The sequence below is a fragment of the Thunnus maccoyii genome, chromosome 8 (assembly GCF_910596095.1).
Source record: "Thunnus maccoyii chromosome 8, fThuMac1.1, whole genome shotgun sequence".
NCBI lineage: Eukaryota > Metazoa > Chordata > Actinopteri > Scombriformes > Scombridae > Thunnus > Thunnus maccoyii.
The window spans coordinates 34426510-34446186 of NC_056540.1; the positions used below are offsets into that span (position 1 = coordinate 34426510).

Genomic DNA, 19677 nt, shown 5'->3' on the forward strand with positions numbered 1-19677 from the left:
CAAAAATGTTCTGAGTTATTTCCTACCACTGGAAGTCAGAGCAGCAGGAAAACTCCCTAGCAACCCCGTAGCAACCAGCTGGAAACCTCAACGGTGATGACTACAGTCCTTTGACAACTGCACCAGAAAACATCTGCGTCTTTAAAAGGAACTTTGAAATGTTGAAAATATGATTTCATAGCTTGAGATTTTATATAAACTCGTCTCCTGTTTCAGAAAAGCATCTCTTCTCCCTTCACACTTTGTTCCTGGCCTGTTTGAAGCTTAAAGTTAATTTATTGAAGTATGTAATATGACTGTTGGAGGTCATGTGTGACATCAGCTGGTCAGTCTGTAGGTCTGCAGCGCCCCCCAGAGGACAAACATCATCATTACAGCCTCAACATGAAGAGGAGCATAAAACATCTGCAGTTCTTCCACTTTCAGCAATGACTTTGATGGAGTTTATATTTGACATTAAGCCACCTGAAGGTTTATAATAATTAATGCTGCTGTGATCACAGCATTGGAAACCCTGTCAGATACATTTTCTCATGTCAGTTCAGAGATAAACTCCAACAGAGACATTATCTCCAAAACTCATCGAAGATAAATGAATTGTTCTTTAGCTTCAGATGTTTCCTGTTACTCAGTCAACGTTTCTCTAACATCTTAAATGGAAGATTATCTCTTCAATGTTTGAGTCAACATCAGGTTTGTGTGATAAATACTTTTATGGTTTAAGATGTTTTGATTATTTTTTATGTAAAGAAGAAAAGAGTTGGTAACAGGAAGTGCAGAAAGTCAAAATCATCCCATAATCTGAACACAATGATCTTCATATCAATTTAAATCTGTCAAATTAGTTTTTAGATCCTTCTAATCTGATCTGGAAGTCTGTTGAAATAAAATATGGTCACATAAAACACAATAAAACACAGTAAAACACAATAATACACAGTAATATACAGTAAAACACAATAAAACACAATAAATCACAGTAAAACACAATAAAACACAACAAAACACAACAAAACACAACAAAACACAATAAAACACAACAAAACACAGTAAAACACAGTAAAACACAGTAAAACACAGTAAAACACAGTAAAACACAACAAAACACAGTAAAACACAGTAAAACACAGTAATACACAGTAAAACACAATAAAACACAATAAATCACAGTAAAACACAATAAAACACAACAAAACACAACAAAACACAGTAAAACACAGTAAAACACAGTAAAACACAATAAAACACAGTAAAACACAATAAAACAGTAAAACACAATAAATCACAGTAAAACACAATAAATCACAACAAAACAGTAAAACAGTAAAACACAGTAAAACACAATAAATCACAGTAAAACACAGTAAAACACAATAAATCACAACAAAACAGTAAAACAGTAAAACACAGTAAAACACAATAAATCACAGTAAAACAGTAAAACACAATAAATCACAGTGAAACAGTAAAACACAGTAAAACACAGTAAAAAACAATATCATACCGAGATTTCTTTGAAGCTCAAGGAACCTCAGCACGCATGATTCACTTGAGCCTACGAGGGAAGATAAATGACAACGGATGTTAACTGAAAATATATGAAGGACTTAGCATACAAACATACAGTATGTTCAATAGTAACACAGTTCAGTTTTCACTGGTTGAGTCAAGCTTTTTATATGCAAAACCAAATTATTTAGCTTAATTTTTCCTGGTTAAAAAAAGGAGTTTTGACTATGTCAGTACTCTTTATATATATCAAATATTAAGATCAGAGGAGGAAAGTAGTTCTAGGATTGTTTTATCTGAATAGTTTTTAGAGGCTGTTAAAAAGTGGGTGAGACCTCCATTTTGTCTCCATTAAACTTTGTATTTCCTGCCATACTTGTCATTTGTTTGTTTAGCCAGTCAAATTGCTGTCATTTATGGTTCAATCAAGACAGAAAAGTATTGAAGTTCATTATTTATTGTTTCTTGAGTTATAGATTAGCTTCTAACCTACCATACTCACCCACCATGCGGCCAGGAGACAAAATGGAGCCACTGAACCACTTCCTGATTTTAAGATCTTGCTGACATCACCAGTGATGTCATGGGTTAGACCAAGTGTGAGGGAATTTATTTTATTAAGTTAAATGTTTGGTTTTGTATTTATGTTATTTGTTCTTATTTTGGTTTACGATAAGGAACAATGCTGTTGTTGATGTGTGTGTAAACAATGTTAACTGATACGAGTGACATTGTCATTCACCAGTTGTTGGTCTAAGTGAAAGGACACCCCTGATAGAAATATGGTTCTGCCTAGACAGATTTCAGGGCCTATTTAAAGGGAGAGATGTTAGTTTGGGAGAGAGCAGAAACCAAAGAGGATGTCAGTGTAGCTGTGTGAAGGTAAGTTTGATTTTGCTTGTTTTCATTTGGTAAGTAGTCATCTGTCCCTTATCACCTTCCTCGACACTCTGGCAAAGCTTCCTCACAGGTAAAACTTTATTTCACATTAAAACAGCAAATAATTGTGTAACTGACTACTAACAGTGAGGACTACAGTGAGTTTCAATTAACAACAGCTACTAAATACCCTTGAAAGTCAAATCACTTGCATGTAAGTCTACAGACGGCCGAAGAAACAGAAACAGAAACAACAACAGCAACAACCCGTGGCCCCTGTGCAGGGTCCCCAGCTGTGGCCCCTTATTCAAAGGCACAACCTGGTGGCAGAACAGCAGAAGTCATACAACATCCACACACATTAATACTGCATAAAATACAAAATCATGAACCCTAGATCCTGGAAAACATGTTAGATCAGATTATTTATTTTTGTTCAAATAGCTAATTAATGTGAAGAAAACATGGTATGAACTGAACCACAAGTAGTTGTATGTATGAATCCTAACCATAGTCATCCCTAGTTGTAGAGACTAACTAACATGTGCAGTTCTCTCATGACAAGTGCTTCTTTCATGGTGACTGACTTGTGACTTAATTGACTTTTCTTGCTTGACGTTTAGCTTTGACTTGACTTGGCTTACTTGAGTCTAAGTCACAGTGATTTAAGACTTGTTGGGGCCTTTAAGGTTAAGACTTGAGACTTGCTTGTGACTTGCACATGTGTAACTTACTCCCACTTCTGATATTTGTGAACATGAACTACTTTCTCCCAAAGACACAAACCAGAGATGTATGACTCAAATTTGTGATGCCATCCAGACTAAAGTCTGGAGCTGCTTCATATACAATGAATGTGAAACTAATTTTTGTAGTAATTTTTTAATACCCAAATAAGCTTTATTCTACAGTAAACTTTCATATCTGAAACATAAAATGTACCTGTATACCAGGCTTGGGCAATGTCTACAGAATTACTTTGTAAAGCAAGCAGTAAAAGGTAATTTATGATATATTCTGGTTATTAAACATCTTGAAATCTCATACATCTCAAATGGGGATCTGTATTGAATGGATTGCACAATATTGTAAAATGTAAGTAGAAAAATGTACATATTTATTCAGTGTCAGAGTTGATATAAAGGTACTTTTACATAGACCTTCTGGTTTTTGTACATTCAGAACTCCATATATTAATGTGAAATGTCTGTAGATATATTGGGGAGTTGCTTGCAATTACTGTCACGTAATGTTTTTATAAAGTAAACCCTATACATTAATGGGAAAAGCCTGTAAATATATTGGAAAGTTGATTTTAATTACTGTCAAAAATGTTTATATAATGTATACTCCCTACATTTATGGGAAAAGCCTGTAAATATATTGGAGAGCTGCTTGTAATTACTGTTAAATAATGTTTATATAAAGTTAAGCTCATACATTAATGGGGAAATGTATGTAGATACATTTGATAGTTGCTTTTAAATACTATCAAATAATGTTATTAAAGTAATGATTATTAAAATTATGTTTTTGTAAACTATTATCACATGATCTTATTTTTTTGTACAGTATAAAACCAACATTTACCAGGGATCTACTGTAAATAGATTGGATAATCACATAAAATAAAAGCTTAAAGCTCTCAAGATACCATTAATGGGTGATGGGTAAAGGAGGGTAATTTGAATGTAATTTTACATAATTTTTCTGTGTTTTACATCCAGAAATCTGTACTTTGATGGGGAGTTCCTGTTGATGGATTGGATAATCCTATGAATTTACCAAAGATTACTGTATGAAAACAAGAGTCTTCATTTAAATTAGGTAATTTTAAGGTATTTCTGCAATCTTTTTCATTTTTTGTGCAGATTTATACATTTGTTTAACATTCTAGCAATGTTTTATAATGAGATTTTCTTTTTATTTTATAATGGTTGGACTGTAAAAATGTAGACAATGTCCGTAAATATCCGTATTTTTAAAATAAATCTCTGTAGAATAACTAAAGGTTTTTTACTGCTATTTGACTGTGTTTTTTTTTTTTTTTTTTTTACATTTTTACCATTTTTTTACGATTTTTTTTTACAGTGCAGTAAAACACAATAAAACACAGTAAAACACAATAAAACACAGTAAAACACAGTAAAACACAGTAAATCACAATAAAACAGTAAAACGCAATAAATCACAATAAAACACAACAAAATACAGTCTTCTGTCATCCTCATTAACCACCAGCTGCTTTATCAGACCACATGGTGGCGCTATTGCTAATATGTTTGAATATGGTAAACACACAGTGTAATGGGAGTGGCGTCTGCAGTCTGTGTAGTACAGAGATTTATTTCATGATTCTCAAAGGGAGATAAAATCTTTCTTTGTGATTTGTGTGAAACTGGTTGAATTTCTACAAAAACTCACAGCAGAGTTCGTCTGATGGACGTCGTTCATTCGATGTGTTGGCAAATTTTCCAGAGAAAATGTGAACAGAAGAAGAATATTAGGAAGAAATGTAAGATGTCTTCTTAATAAGTGAGTCTTGCAGGGAGAATATATGGGAATATGAATATAAGTAAACATGGACAGATGCTGTGAAACACAGAAGAGTGAAGACTCTCTCCTCTGAGCTATTGGAGTTCCTGACCTTGTTTTTCCTGCTGTGATAAGGAAAACTTTATGTGCGACTGCATCCTTCTTTCGTGCCTAAAAAATGCAGCTGGGCTCCGGATCCTCTCTGCAGAGTATTGTCTCAGGCTCTTCCTGTTTCCTGTCTGCAGAGCTCTGATTGTTGTTGGGGCAGTGAGGAGGAAACTGCAGCTTCTCAGCTCCGAGAGGACAGGACAGGCTGTTCACAGAGGACTTCCTCACTACTGTACAGAAGCAGGCAGCCTCCTGTCCTGCACTGTAACGTCAGCGCCACGGTACCACCAGGATCCACCAAGAGCCAGATCATAACCAGGGCACCAGTGCACATGTAAACACACTCAGAGTTTGAGTTCAAATCTAAGTTCCTTCATCAGCATGAACGCACACCGTCCTGCTGCCAGAAACACTCACTGCAGCACCAGATGTGGATTCATCCGCCGCTGAAAATAGTCCCCAACAAATGCACTATTCCCTCCTGTTTGTTTGTTTGTTTGTTTGTTTGTTTGTTGAAAACTACAGCATGAAGGAAGCTGGTTGCACACTGGTAACTGTGGCTTCCAGTGTGAAACCAGCTTCCTTCATACTGGTTCTTTGATGGTGTTCAGCAGCTCTGTGTTCCTGCTCTCCTCCATCCTGTAAGAACAAACTACAGTAGCTGTTTTAGGAAATTACTCATAAAACATGAGACTTTTTTATGTTGTTTATTTGGATTCCCATCAGTTGCTGCTTTGACTCCTCCTCCTCCTCCTCCTCCTCCTCCTCCTCCTCTTCCTCCTGGGCTCCATATTAGACTAAAATACATATAATCAGTGATTGCACTCTACACTACATACAGTAAACAATAGAGATGCAACATCACCGTTACATGCAACAATAAATACATACATGCTTATAAAAAACATCAATTAACACGGTAGACACTTAAAAAACAACAATAACAATGTCAACAACATGTTGCAAAGAAATAAAGAGAGAAATAATATAAATGATATTGTTTATTTATTTTGCTTACTGTATCTTGTCTAAGAATGACATCTTAAGCTTTTCTTTAAAACCTTTTTTGTAGATTCTTGAGATATAAGATATCTCATATTTCTTTCTTTCTTCATTCGGATCCCCATTAACACACAAACCAGCTCATCTCAGGATTAACAGTCAATTATTATACACAAATTAGAAATTAATCGCAAATCCTCCAGAGGTCAAAGCAAACTTGATATTTTTCTTTCTTCATACAAATAAATAGTAATTCTTAATAAACACAAATTCTCATTTAATTACATCCTTAAATTATATATTTATCCATCCTGCACTTTCATACATTTAATTCCCAGAAGAACGGTATAAAAATATATTTCTGGTTTCTGCTCAGCATTGATTTTATCCATCAGGCTGATAACAGAGTGAAGAACTTCATCCAGCAGGACTGTAGTCAGTGTCTCCATGACGACTGCTGGACGTTGCTGTGAAGTAGTTTTTATGTTTTTGTTTTGTTTTGTTGTTGTTGTTGTTTTTAATGAAGGATGTTTGTCATGTGCAGACTATGTCTTGGATTGTTCTTGGTTTATTGCACACACTGCAAACCAGTTTCCATCTGGGATTATAACAAAGTTAATCTTAATTTCTACTTTCACCCACGGTTGCGTTTTATTTCTTAGACCAGTTTTCATCATTTACATTTACATTTATCATGTGCCTTCATTTCCCACGATGCACCTGACATCATCAAAAGGTTTTATACTGTTGTTTTTTTACACAGAGAACACCTGGAAACATACCTGCAGCTCATCTCTAAAGCTCTGCTCTGTTTCTCCGACGACTTCAGTGAAAGTAAACAGCAGTAAAACATCGTCAGTCAAATAAAAGAAAAGAGGAAAAGTGAGAGAGAAAGAAGCGGAGTGATGGACATGGTTTCAGGGATTAGATGGAGATAAAACTCTTCTGCGGAGGATTACAGAGATTACAGAGAAAACAGCTGCTCAGGAAGAATTAGGAGAAAACTACGAGTCTGATCTTTATTTAACCAAAATGTTTCATCAGGATGTTTTACAAAGAGGAAACAGGATGTATACAGTATATAGGACAAGATGGCTGAACCTGATGTGTTAATTATCCAATGAGAACAGGACACACTGACACGTCACGTGATAATAATAATAATAATCATCATCATCATATTTATTATTCGCCATTATTGTTTTTTTCTATTTGTTGTTTATTGTTTTTTATTATGATTCATACTTATTTAATGTATTTCTATGTAATAGTGGTTATTAATGTGACCGTGGTGCACGTGTGTATTTACAGAAACTTGAACATGAACTTTTTTATAAAGTTATGGATTTTATTTTCCCTTTAAGATAACCGGAAGCAGTGTATGTTGTGCCATTCTGTCGGTTTTATTGTGAAATGCCAGCCGGAAGCTGCAGTAGGGGTTATTCTGAGTAACTTCACATCACTTTTCAGCGCAGCAGCAGAGCGGAGTTTCTCCTCCCAGAGCTCCCAGTCCGACTCCACTGGCTCTGTGTCCCGGGACAGAAACCTGCAGACCGGACCGCACAGGACCCCCACAGACTGGACCAGAGACCCCCACAGACCGGATCCGAGACCGAAGAAGGATCAGAGACCAGAGACCGGGTCAGAGACCAGAGACCGGATCAGAGGTGAGACGCTTTAAGTCTGTTACTGGGATCAGATTTAATGTGGAGTCCTGCAGGAAGCGGCTCGTCCTGCTGTTTGTCTTCAGTCTCCGCGCTGTTTGTGTGTTTGTGTGTTTGTGTCAGTGACGCATATATTTTATATATGTTCTGTATGTATGAACGGACGGACTGTCAGTGACGCACAGAGGAAGTTTTGGCGCAAAGTGGAGCACAGACGCATCTTTGATGTGAATCAGAATGAGTCAAACTGAATGAATGCAGCAGAAACATGAATTATTCAGACACTGAAGGACTCAGAGAGGCAGAAACATCATTTAATGTTTTTATAAAACTCTTCCAGTATATTTGCCCAGTATAGCCCTTCAGTTCATACTGGTTATTAAAAGATCCTTCAAATGTGTTTTCAATGGAAGTGATGGAGGATAAAATCCACAGTGTGTCCACACAGTCATTTAAAAGTCTGTGTGAAGCTTCTATTCAGCTTCAGCAGTCTGAGTTAGTCATATCAAGTGGATATCTGACACATTTACAGTCTTTTTAGCATCGGACAGTGTTTCCCTGTTGCGGTGGAAGTAAAGTAACAAAAAGACTGTAACGTTGAAAGATATCTACTTGATATGACTCATTTGGACGCTGAAGCTTCATATTAGCTTCAGATAAACTTTTAAATACATTTTTGTCCTCCATCACTTCCATTGTAAGGTCATTATGAAGGGATCTTCTAATGGTCAGTATGAACAGGAGGAATGATTACAGCAAGAAAAACAGCTTTCATGTTCATTTGATGACTGACTGCTGGTTTAAGACACACTTGAAGAACAGTGAACTTGTCCTTTAATGGTTTTTAATGGTTTTTAATGGTTTTTTGTGTCAGCAGCTTCAGTTTGAGGTTCAGATGTTGACATGTGAGTCTCTGCAGGTTTATTAAAAACACTTTAATATATTTTAAAAGACAACATATCAGACTGTCAGTGACAGAACGATAAAACTTCTATTTATGAGGAAATATCACAACCTGAAGAACAAACTAAATGTTTTGTCAAGAAGACAAAAAGTATCATCAGAGACGACGGCTGTGTGACGCAGTTACAGCTGCAACAATTAGTCCATTAATTGATCACATGATTCTGATAATCATTTCATTGTTTAACTTTCCAAGAAAACTTCTGATGTTTCCGGTTCTCAAATGTGAGAATTTTCTGCTTTTCTTGTTCTGTTTCCTTTGGACTGTTGGTCGGTGATAACAAGACATTTGATGACGTCACCTTGTGCTCCAGCATATTGTGATGGACGGTTCACTGTTTCCTGATGATTTATAGATCAAACAATTAGTCAGTTAATCAAGATAATAATCAGCGGATGAATCAATAGTAAAAATAAATGCTAGTTGCAGCTCTAGATGTATTGATACAAGTGAATAAAATGTTAGATACCATCACTCTGTTCACTATTTGTGCCGTATAAAAAGCTGGATGAGGGTCGTGTACGTTGGGGTGAATGTGTGGAGGAACCCGGGGGGTTGAGACTCAGGGCGGGGGCACGTCTCCATGAGCTTTCTGCTTCATCATCCTCTCTGTGGTTCCTACAAGAGAAGAAGATTCAACCCTGACACACATGTCTTTGATGGTGGGAGGAAACCGGAGCACGAACAAGCAAAGCCACCGCAGAAAGGACAGTCAGGGTTCAAACCAAGTCTTTGACTTAAAGCTGGAAGGATTTGACATCGTAGTTCATCTCATGTTCCCAGAACACAGAAAAGAATCCCATAATCTCCCGACTCTGACTGGACTCTGTAAAGATTTATTTGCTGCAGACTGACGGCTGCTAACAGACAGTCCTGAGCAGAGAAGCTGCTTCTCTGTGGTTCTTCTGCTGTTTGTGACACATAAACCAGCTCTGATTGACCATAAATACCATAAATCATCATAAACAGCTGTCAGCAGCCATTGAGCCATCGTTGGATGTTTACATTTTTCTAAATAAAAAGGACCAAAATTTTATTTTCTTTGTTTGTTTAGTTTTCTCTGCTGAACCGTGACGCCGTGATCTGTTCTGTAGCACCAAACATGTTTTTAGTTATTTGTTCAAAGGAACACAATCTGAATGTTCGATCAGATCTGGCTGTTGCTCCTGAATGCACTTAGTGTAAGTCACGTTGCTCAGATATCTGCAGTGTAGCTCCGCCTGCTGGGATCGGGTCCCGCAGGTGTCGGCGTCTGAGCGGCTCTGCAGCAGGTTGCAGGTTCAGTGCCTTGCTCAGAGGCACAGCTGGCAGCTGATGTGCTGTTTCAGCTCCGCTCGGTGAACGTTGGATTCATTCTGCTTCATGTTCTTACTGTTGAACTGAAACGTTTTCACAGTCAGCTGATTATAACAGCCGTTACATCACAGCCCACACACACACACACACTCTTCATCCTGTGTGTGTGTGTGTTACCACTTCTTCTCCCGAACAGTAACAGGAAGTTGGACCAACATGTCTTCCTCTTCTGAAACTCCCAGACACAAACCGTGGTGATGTAATCACCGTCCGCTCTGTTTTTCCTCTGCAGCTCCGACATCAAATCACGTTACGTTACATAAAGCAGAATTCACACAGTTGAAGACTTCAGCTCCTCATCATCTTCCTCAGTGAAACTTCTTCTCTGTGAGCAGTTTACAGGCTGCAGGAAAACTGATTCACCACACTTGACCAACAGACTGCAGATGTTTGCATTTAAAGGGACACTTCACCCAAAAATGACCATGATGCTGCAGAGTTAAACAGGAGTTATTGAGAGATTAGCTGCTGCAGTGAGATCCAGATATGAAGGCTAACTGTAGTAAACCCATAACAACCAATCCACACTCCTGCTTTATTTTTTCTCCTCTGGCGCGTTTGTTGGAGCTTAATCTGCACAGACAGCTGTTATAATCACACACATCTGCTGCTGTGTATGTGTTTGAACTTATCAATGATATCTATATTGATTGATCAACTCATAATCTGCATCTGAGCTGCTGGTTTCACTACCGACAGTTTCCTCTCACTCGCTACGGTGAGTGAGAAAATAACAACAATGAATCGATAAATACAAACACTGCTGATTCGTCCCGTGGACTCGACATGAACGTTGTCTTGGTTCAGTAAATTTCTGCCGTCCTCTCGGCTCCCCAGGAACGCAGGTCGGAGTCGGTTTGGACTGAACGGATACAACGCGCTTATGTGCCGCTCACATCTCACTTCCCATCAACCACCTGCTGATCCTGTAGAACCCCCCCAGAACACCTGAAGCTCCCAAACAAAGGTCTGGCCCGCCGGTGCAAACATACAACACTGGTGCAGGTCAGCAGTCGCTAGTTAACACTAATCAGAACGTTTCCAAAACAAACATGGCGTCTGTAGAGGAATGTGCGCCGCTGTATTTACTGCACTGAAGAAAGAAAAACAGAACACAGAAGATGTGCGACCTTTTAAAGGAAGACTTCCTGTCTGAATGAAGAGGAGACAAATGTTGCAGCCTGCATGTCTGACATGCTGACAGTGAAGCAGTTTGGCCCCTGAGGGCCTCGGGGGGGTCTGTTATTGTTCCGCAGTGAGGACAGAAACCTTTAGTGAGGCAGCTTTTAGCTTTTCTGCTCCGAGCCGCTGGAACAGTCTGAGGATCTGAGAGCAGCTTCTGATGATTTTACTTTATTTTATTATATTCATGTTGTAAGACTGTAGCTTATATTTTATTTTAATATTATTAATATCATATTGATTTTATTTGTCTGTGCTTTTTTATGTTTTATCTACTTTTTAATCAAATTTTTATTTCACTGTATTTTATTATCATTATAGCTTTTAATTCTATTTTATTATATTTTCATAATTTTTATTTTTTGTTTACATTAGTCTCACATTGTTCTTATTTGATCTCTTTATTATCAGCTGTCCGTCATCTGTGAAGCACTTTAAACTGCACTAACCTGTATAAAAGGTTCTATACTAATAAAGTTTGATTGATTGATTGATTGAAAGTTCAGCTGGAGCTTCTGGAAGTGATCAGCTGATTGTTTTAAAAGTTCATTCAACGTACCTGCATGGAGCATGTTCAGAGTCTGTCACTTTTTCAAAAAGTCAATTTCAAACAAATTTAGTAAGTAATTTGTTCAACATGGCACAACCTGCTTACTGTGACTGTCATCAGTAAATATACGGCATAAAGACGACCAGCGACATCCATCTGTCAGCGGTCAGAGCGTCTCATCATCCAGCACAGTCTTTATATTTCCTGTTTGGTGTCGTAGAGCTGCGACTGCTCTGTGTGTGTGTGTGTGTTCAGACTGCTCTGTGTGTGTGTGTGTGTGTGTGTGTGTTCAGACTGCTCTGTGTGTGTGTGTGTGTTCAGACTGCTGTGTGTGTGTGTGTGTGTTCAGACTGCTCTGTGTCTGTGTGTGTTCAGACTGCTGTGTGTGTGTGTGTGTTCAGACTGCTGTGTGTGTGTTCAGACTGCTGTGTGTGTGTTCAGACTGCTCTTTGTGTGTGTGTGTGTTCAGACTGCTGTGTGTGTGTGTTCAGACTGCTCTTTGTGTGTGTGTGTGTGTTCAGACTGCTCTTTGTGTGTGTGTGTGTGTTCAGACTGCTCTGTGTGTGTGTGTGTGTTCAGACTGCTCTGTGTATGTGTGTGTGTTCAGACTGCTCTGTGTGTGTGTGTGTGTGTTCAGACTGCTCTGTGTATGTGTGTGTGTTCAGACTGCTCTGTGTGTGTGTGTGTGTTCAGACTGCTCTGTGTGTGTGTGTGTGTTCAGACTGCTGTGTGTGTGTGTGTGTGTTCAGACTGCTGTGTGTGTGTGTGTGTGTTCAGACTGCTCTGTGTGTGTGTGTGTGTTCAGACTGCTCTGTGTATGTGTGTGTGTTCAGACTGCTCTGTGTGTGTGTGTGTGTTCAGACTGCTGTGTGTGTGTGTGTGTTCAGACTGCTGTGTGTGTGTTCAGACTGCTCTGTGTGTGTGTGTGTGTGTTCAGACTGCTCTGTGTGTGTGTGTGTGTGTTCAGACTGCTCTGTGTATGTGTGTGTGTTCAGACCGCTCTGTGTATGTGTGTGTGTTCAGACTGCTCTGTGTGTGTGTGTGTGTTCAGACTGCTCTGTGTGTGTGTGTGTGTTCAGACTGCTCTGTGTGTGTGTGGCCTTTGCTGTCTCTCCTGTGTGAAACCAGCTGCTGAGTCCTCAGGTGTGTTGTGGTTGTAGAGTAAAGCAGCTGCTTTTTACAAAGTAGGCAAACAGCCTGATCTTTGTTGATAAAATCCTTCCACACTCTGCTTCTCAGATGCTTCTCAGTCTTGATTATCTGCTCGCTGTGTCCTGTGACTGAGGTCGTCATGGCTGCTGGTGTTGTATTATATTGAACAGTGTTCCTAATATTTTGCCCTCATCATGTATGCTAATGGGGTGTATAATGCACTCCAGTACCCCACCACCCACTGCGACCTCAATAATAAACATCAAGTGATTGGATGTTTCTTGCTGAAATGCATCCTGGGAGTTGTAGTTAACGTCTCTCCTTCATTTTTTATGTCCACAGTTTTGTAGCTTTGACTTTTTATCAAAGAACCAGACGATTTCTAACACAGTTGTTCATCTTTTGTACCTTTTATCTAATATTTAAGAATCATGACAGCAGAGAATTGTTGTCTTTCACCTTCATGTCTCTGTTTCCAGTGCTCTCATTGCTCCCCACAGCTCCCAGTGTGTCCCAGTGTGTCCCAGTGTGTCTCAGTGTGTGGTTCCAGTCACAGCTCTGGAACAATCGACCTTCTGTGTGTCACAATAGAGCCTCACTGTTATTCTACTGCCTCGCTCGCCCACCCTCTCTCTCTCTCTCCCTCCTCCCTCTCTATTACTTGTCCTTCCTCTTCCTCTACTCCCTCTCTTCTTCTTTACTTTTCTTCCTCTACTCCTGCTCTACTTTCTTTACTTCTTTCTTTTGTTTTTCCTCCCTTCAAACACTCTGCTGGTCAAACACACTTAAGTCACCTTTGTTGTTTGAGGAGCACATTGGCTTTGATTGACAGGCCTGTCAGCCTATGACGTTCATCCATACTGGTTGTCGGGTGTTTCCTGGTTTTCATGGAGGGTTCTGAAACCAGTGAGTGTGGAAGAGTTACAGTCCAGTCAGCTCGCTGTCTGGACTAAACGGTGACATCAGTCAATTTAAAAACAACCAACTGTTTCACAGTTTAATGTAATAACTGAACTATCGGTATCCATGGAGATGGAAATCAAATTGATAATAAAAAACGTACATTGACACCCGAGATCAGCTGATGTGACCGCCATCATGTTTATATATAATGTTTGATCTGATAGCAGCAATAAATAAAAGACACTGTGAGAGTGTGACAGGTCATTATACACACTGAAAATCACTGATCCAGTTTGGTTTAATATAACACCAACACAATGCTGGGTTAATGTTCCCCATAGAGCTACAACTATCAGTCAAATAATCAATTCATCGTTTGAGACATTTTTTAAGAAAAAAAGTCCAAATTCTCTGATTCCAGCTTGTTAAATGTGAATATTTTGGTTTCTTTTGTCTCTGTGACAGTAAACTGAAGATCTTTGGCTTGTCAAGACATTTAAAGACGTCATCTTGGACTTTGAGAAACACTGATCAACATTTTTCACCATTTTCTGACATTTTAACGGAGAAAATCATTGACGGATTAATCCATAATGAAAATAATGGTTAGTTGCAGTTACCCAGAGAGCCTCTAAAGACATTTTGAGTGTTATTTTTTATTATTTACCCAAACTAAAGCTAGTTATAATCTACTCTGCTCTTTTTAAACTTGCATATGATGAGTTGTTATTGATTGTTAATAACTTGTGTATCTTTTAAATGTCATATGCACAACATATCACACCACACTGATCCAGTGACGTTTAGTGTGTAGAGGAAGCTGCTCAGCTCACAATCAATCTTTTTTAAAGTTTCCACATGAAGTTGTTCCTTTTTTTATTTGGGGTTAAACTCTCGGTCTGTTCAGATCAGAGAGAACCACATCGAGTCGGTCTGAACCGGAGCGTTTTTGTTCCCGTGAAGCTGAAGTGAAAACACAAACTGAGTTTTCACATCTGTATTTAACGTTTGCGTGACGGTAAAGTGGAAGTTTATTTCAGGACGAGAGACATTCAGTTCAGTTCAGGGTCAGTTCCCACACACTGAATCAGACAGAAACATAAACAAATCACAATGAAAACATCAAATATGGCTGAATATTAACCAGGATGTTGGTGCGTATTTAAATAGAGAGAAAGATGAGAAGATGGAAAGAATTGCAGAGATGATGATGATGATGATGAGGGGAGAGACAGGATGGATGGATGGATGAGAGGAGGAAGGGTGTGTTGGGTGTTTGGGGAGAGGTGGGAAGGGCAGAGGAAACAAACAGGGAGTGTTCAGAAAGAGGACAGAGTTCAGCTCAACATGAAACCGTTTTTAATGAAGCGCGAACAGACGAAACTCTGAGGAGGAGCTGAAACAAGACGTCCCGAGGCTGATGGGAAACGCAGTCTTTGTTTGGGAAAAAAAAACCCCAGAAATGCAGCAAATTTAAGTGGAGATGCTCTGAAGGAAGACGGTTCGGTGTGTGTGTGTGTTTCCTCAGCAGCAGTTTGAAGGACAGCTGTATCCTGTGTTTTGCTCTGCTGCAGATCGTCAGAGCTGATTACAGCATACAGATAAGAGGAGGAGGAGGAGGAGGAGGAAGGTGGTGGTGGTGGTGGTGGTGGGGGGGGGGGGGGGGGGGGGACAGGCGTCAGCTCATTACAATAATCTCATTAAAAGAAAAGCCAGACACAAGTTTCATTAGGGACTGTAGTGCTACATGTTAGCAGAGGGAGGCCACACAGGTCATATGAAGCCAATCAGAGGCCTTCAGAGGGAGGAAGAGGAGGTGAACGTTATACCCGTCAGTGGAGATGTGGTCACCTTTAGGCACAAAAACATCATTTCAGTATCTCGTCTTCCAAGTGAGATTTATAGGTTGTTCTTGGATCTGATGTTTGCTGTTTTATGACTTTCCCTGACTTTGCTAGAAAGCGAATGACTCGGCTCACTGACGGCGACGCATGTATTTATTTTGTTTGGATCAAAAACAGGAAAAAAAAAAGTGTCGCACAGTTTGGCTCCACGTGTATTTTTTCTGTTGTTTTGATGACCTACAGACCTTCTTCAAGATCAACAATCATGAAGGACTGTTGATTGACATTGAATCTCCTTGGTGTGTGATACGTTTCCACTATATAAAGACCCTTCAGTTCTCTATCAGGTGTTCTGTTCAAACACAATAACTTGAACTAATTCTTTCTCAAGATGTGTGCGTAAGTCTATTGTTGTTAAGACTGGAAGTGAAGGATGTTGTTTTGTTGCTTGAGAAGCTCCTAATAGCACCCCATAAATAGTGATTATTATTATTATTATAATAGAGAAGTGTTGAATGGAAAGCCACCAGTTATGATCAGAACTAGAGATGAAGACGATTAAATAATAATGTAGGAGAGAATACGTCATCAATTCTTAGAAAAGAAGGTAAACTCTCTGCTGCACGCGCTCATTCATCTCCAGACGTCCACCGCAGTCATCAGACCGCTGCTTTCTCCAGTTCTACTGATATGATGCGAACACTCAGCATTAAAGTTAATATCGTAACAGTCGCCCCTCCCTCTTTGATTCTTGTGGTTTTTCCGTTATCAGGAAGACCTCCTGTTTATAAAAACATGGAGCCTCCATTAAGAAAACACAGTAGAGTCAAACTGCTGTTTAATTTACAGACACAAACACATTTTACTTTCCTTTCTGATGCATTAATGCAGATTGTCACTGCAGACATTTTAATTCTGGTAATAAACTTTAGTTTTTGCTCCAAAACAGAGCTGGAGTGGAAGATGTTAAAGTCGCCTCCAGTCAAAACCTGTTTATTCTTCTTCTCCTTCTTCTTCTTCTTTTTCTGCTTCTTCTTCTTCTTCTTCTTCTTCTTCTTCTGCTTCTTCTTCTTCTTCTTCTTCTCCTTCTCCTCCTCCTTCTTCTTCTTCTCCTTCTCCTTCTTCTTCTTCTGCTTCTTCTTCTTCTTCTTCTCCTTCTCCTTCTTCTCCTCCTCCTTCTTCTTCTTCTTCTTCTTCTCCTTCTCCTTCTTGACTGTGTGACATCACCACTAGTTTAGAGCCAATCGTGGACAAATCAAAACTTTTGTTGTTTTAAGGTGGAGTGACTCTTTTAAAGAAAGATCTTAGTTTGTGTTAAAATAAATTTGTTAAGGAGACCGTTGTCGTCATGGTTACAACACCAACCACATGGTTAAGGTCAGAGGTCGATGGGTAATGTGAGAATGAGACCCATCAGACTGTTATGGATGATCTGAGGAAACTGTCAATTAGAGCTGCAGCAATTAGTCAATTAATCAATTAGTCAATCAACAGAAAGTAAATCGACAACTATTTTTATAATCAAATGATGGTTTTAGTTATTGTTTATTCATGAGTGACTGATATTTGTTGGTTGCAGCTTCTAAAATGTGAAGGTTTGAATTGTTTCTGTGTCATTAATGATGTTAAACTGAATTTCTTTGGATTTTCGACTGTCGATCACACAAAACAAGACATTCGAAGACGTCACCTCAGAAACGGCAACAATCAATTTTCACTATTTTCTGACTTTTATGTAGAAATGATGATGTGTTCTGTGAGGCTGGAAATGCTGTTGATGATTCCCATCAGCCCCAGCTGATAATTAGCAAAATGTTAGCATGCTAGCAGGCTAAATGAAGCTAAACAGCTCCAGTTTTTCTTCCATCTGTTCTTTCAGCCTCAGATTTTCTAACAAGGTTAAAACTACAGCAACACTTGTACAGTAGTGTACAAAACAACTTTATTGTTTGACCAACGTGTTTCAGCAGCCACAACTGTTCTTCCAGCTCCAGTTTTTTTTTTTAAATCTTTCCTTCCAGCTCCAGTTTTTCCTCCATTTTTCTTTCTGATCTTCTTCCAGCTCCAGTTTTTCCTTCCAGCTCCGTCTCTTCTTCCCACTGCGTCTCTCTTTGCCCTGCTCTGTTTAAATCTGGAAGTAGGATGGGAGTGTCTGTATCCTCTGGGTCTGTTTCTGTCCTGCTGCTTTTCCTCGCCTCGTTCTTTATCTGCAGCCTTCACCGGCTTCCTGCCTCACTGGAAACCTCACATTCATTCTGGAGCGTTTCTTCCTCCTCTGTGGCCTTTTGCTCTTTCCTCTCAGATTAGACTCCTGGCTTCTCTCGGCTCACGTTTTTCAAGCTGCTCTATGTTTCGTCTCCTGTAGCTGCTCAGTTTGGATTCGAATGCGTTTTTTTTTTTTTGAAGCAGCTCAAGAAGTTCAAGAAGTGAAGTCACATGTGTTTCATGTTTTCATCTGTCCTGCTGCTTTATGATATTTTACAGTTTTAGGTCTTTGAAAACAATAAAAAAAAAAACAAAATTAAAGGATTTTGGACAAATTCTTTTGGTTTCAGATCATGTTTTTCTTTCCTGTACAGACGAATAATTTGGAAGTAATTTGTTGAGTCATCGTCGTCCCGTAAACTAACAACAGTGACTAAAGCTCATTTTCAGTGACGTTCTGTGTCCACAGCTGGTGTCCGTTTAGTCAAACTGTCCGTCAGCAGGTTTCCTCCTCGGTGTGATCACACTCAGAGACCCGTTAGAGGACGCGGTCTCAGTCTGTGGTGATCGGCCTCGCTGTAACCCGACTACCGGGTGTGCTCCTGTAGCCGGGTGAGCTTTGCATGCTGGGATGAGTGAATGACACAGTTGCTAACAGCTAACTGGAGAATGAATCCAGGTCCTGGACTCGCTCAACGCAGTCCGTTGTATTTGGACCTCGTTCAGGAACTTCCTCCTGTGTTTACCTTCTGGCTCCCGCCACAGACACATCTGACCAATCAGAGAGGTGAACGCTCTCACCTGGTTTATACTGATGCATTTTGGGTCACTTTTGGATTTTTCTCTGTGTGAGAAACACTCGACCCGAGTGAAGAATGCGGCGTTCTCATTCAGCCCTCTGAAAGTTTAAATGATTTTATTGTTGTTGCTTTTATTTCTAAGTAAAAGATGATGAAACTGTAGACGGACGAGTGAAGCAGCTGATCTCAGATCAGAACAGAAGCAGCTGAAGTCTGGAGGAGGAAAAAGGTCGACAGGAGGAAGCTGCTGTGACTCACTTCCTCCTCCTCCTTTGTCTTCATGCTGGACGCTGACCCGAGTGTGTGTGTGTGTGTGTGTGTGTGTGTGTGTGTGTGTGTGTGTGTGTGTGTGTGTGTGTGTGTGTGTGTGTGGTTATTTTTACTCTGCGGTTACAGTTTGGTGTCGGTCAGATTTTTCAGTGTTTTTTTTTATTATTCTCTTCCTTTTTTTTCCTCGTTCTTTCTTTGTAACTCTCCGTCTTTTCCTCCAGCTGTTCCTTTAACAGATCAGCTGACTCACAAGAATCTTTTCTAGTCATTGATTATTATAGAAGTGGAAATATGTCAAACGGAGTTGTGCAGGGCGGTGAGGACCAGCAGGAGACTGGTGCTGCTTTATGTCTTCATCATGATGAAGATCAGGATCTGTTCCCTCGGCTTCCTCCTGTTGGTTTGTAGTTTTGTAAATGATTTTATCTCCAGTGTAACAATTCTGAAAACTCATTGATCTCCTGTTACACTCAGATGTTATGAGATGTTTGTTGGTTTAGTTGGTATTTTTTTCTTTAACTGACATAAAAATACTTTTTCGTGTCGTGTAGTTTTGTGTCAAACTACATATCAGAATATCAGGTTGTTTTCATAAAAACTGATAATGAGCACATTTCCTAGAAACCTTTCAAAATAAGAGTGAACAATTACACAATAGCTGCTTTTAGGAAATGATTGAAAAAACCTAATAATAGGTTGAATAACAGAATGATAATGTTTAATCGACCTTCCAGGGGAACTGATCCATACGTTG

At 39.3% G+C, this 19677-nt stretch overlaps 2 protein-coding genes across 4 annotated transcripts in view; one reads left to right on the forward strand and one right to left on the reverse strand.

Moving 5' to 3' along the window:
- The window catches only part of LOC121901528 (NLR family CARD domain-containing protein 3-like), a 481268-nt gene that overhangs the window by 150428 nt on the left and 311163 nt on the right, over window positions 1–19677 (reverse strand). The gene's annotated exons all lie outside the window — the stretch shown is intronic.
- arap3 (ArfGAP with RhoGAP domain, ankyrin repeat and PH domain 3) overlaps window positions 7523–19677 on the forward strand; it is a 54532-nt gene continuing 42377 nt past the window's right edge. For all 3 annotated transcript variants that reach the window (XM_042418353.1, XM_042418354.1, XM_042418355.1), the window contains exon 1: window positions 7523–7700. The gene's annotated coding sequence lies outside the window, so the exon portion shown is untranslated. The remainder of the gene's footprint in view (window positions 7701–19677) is intronic.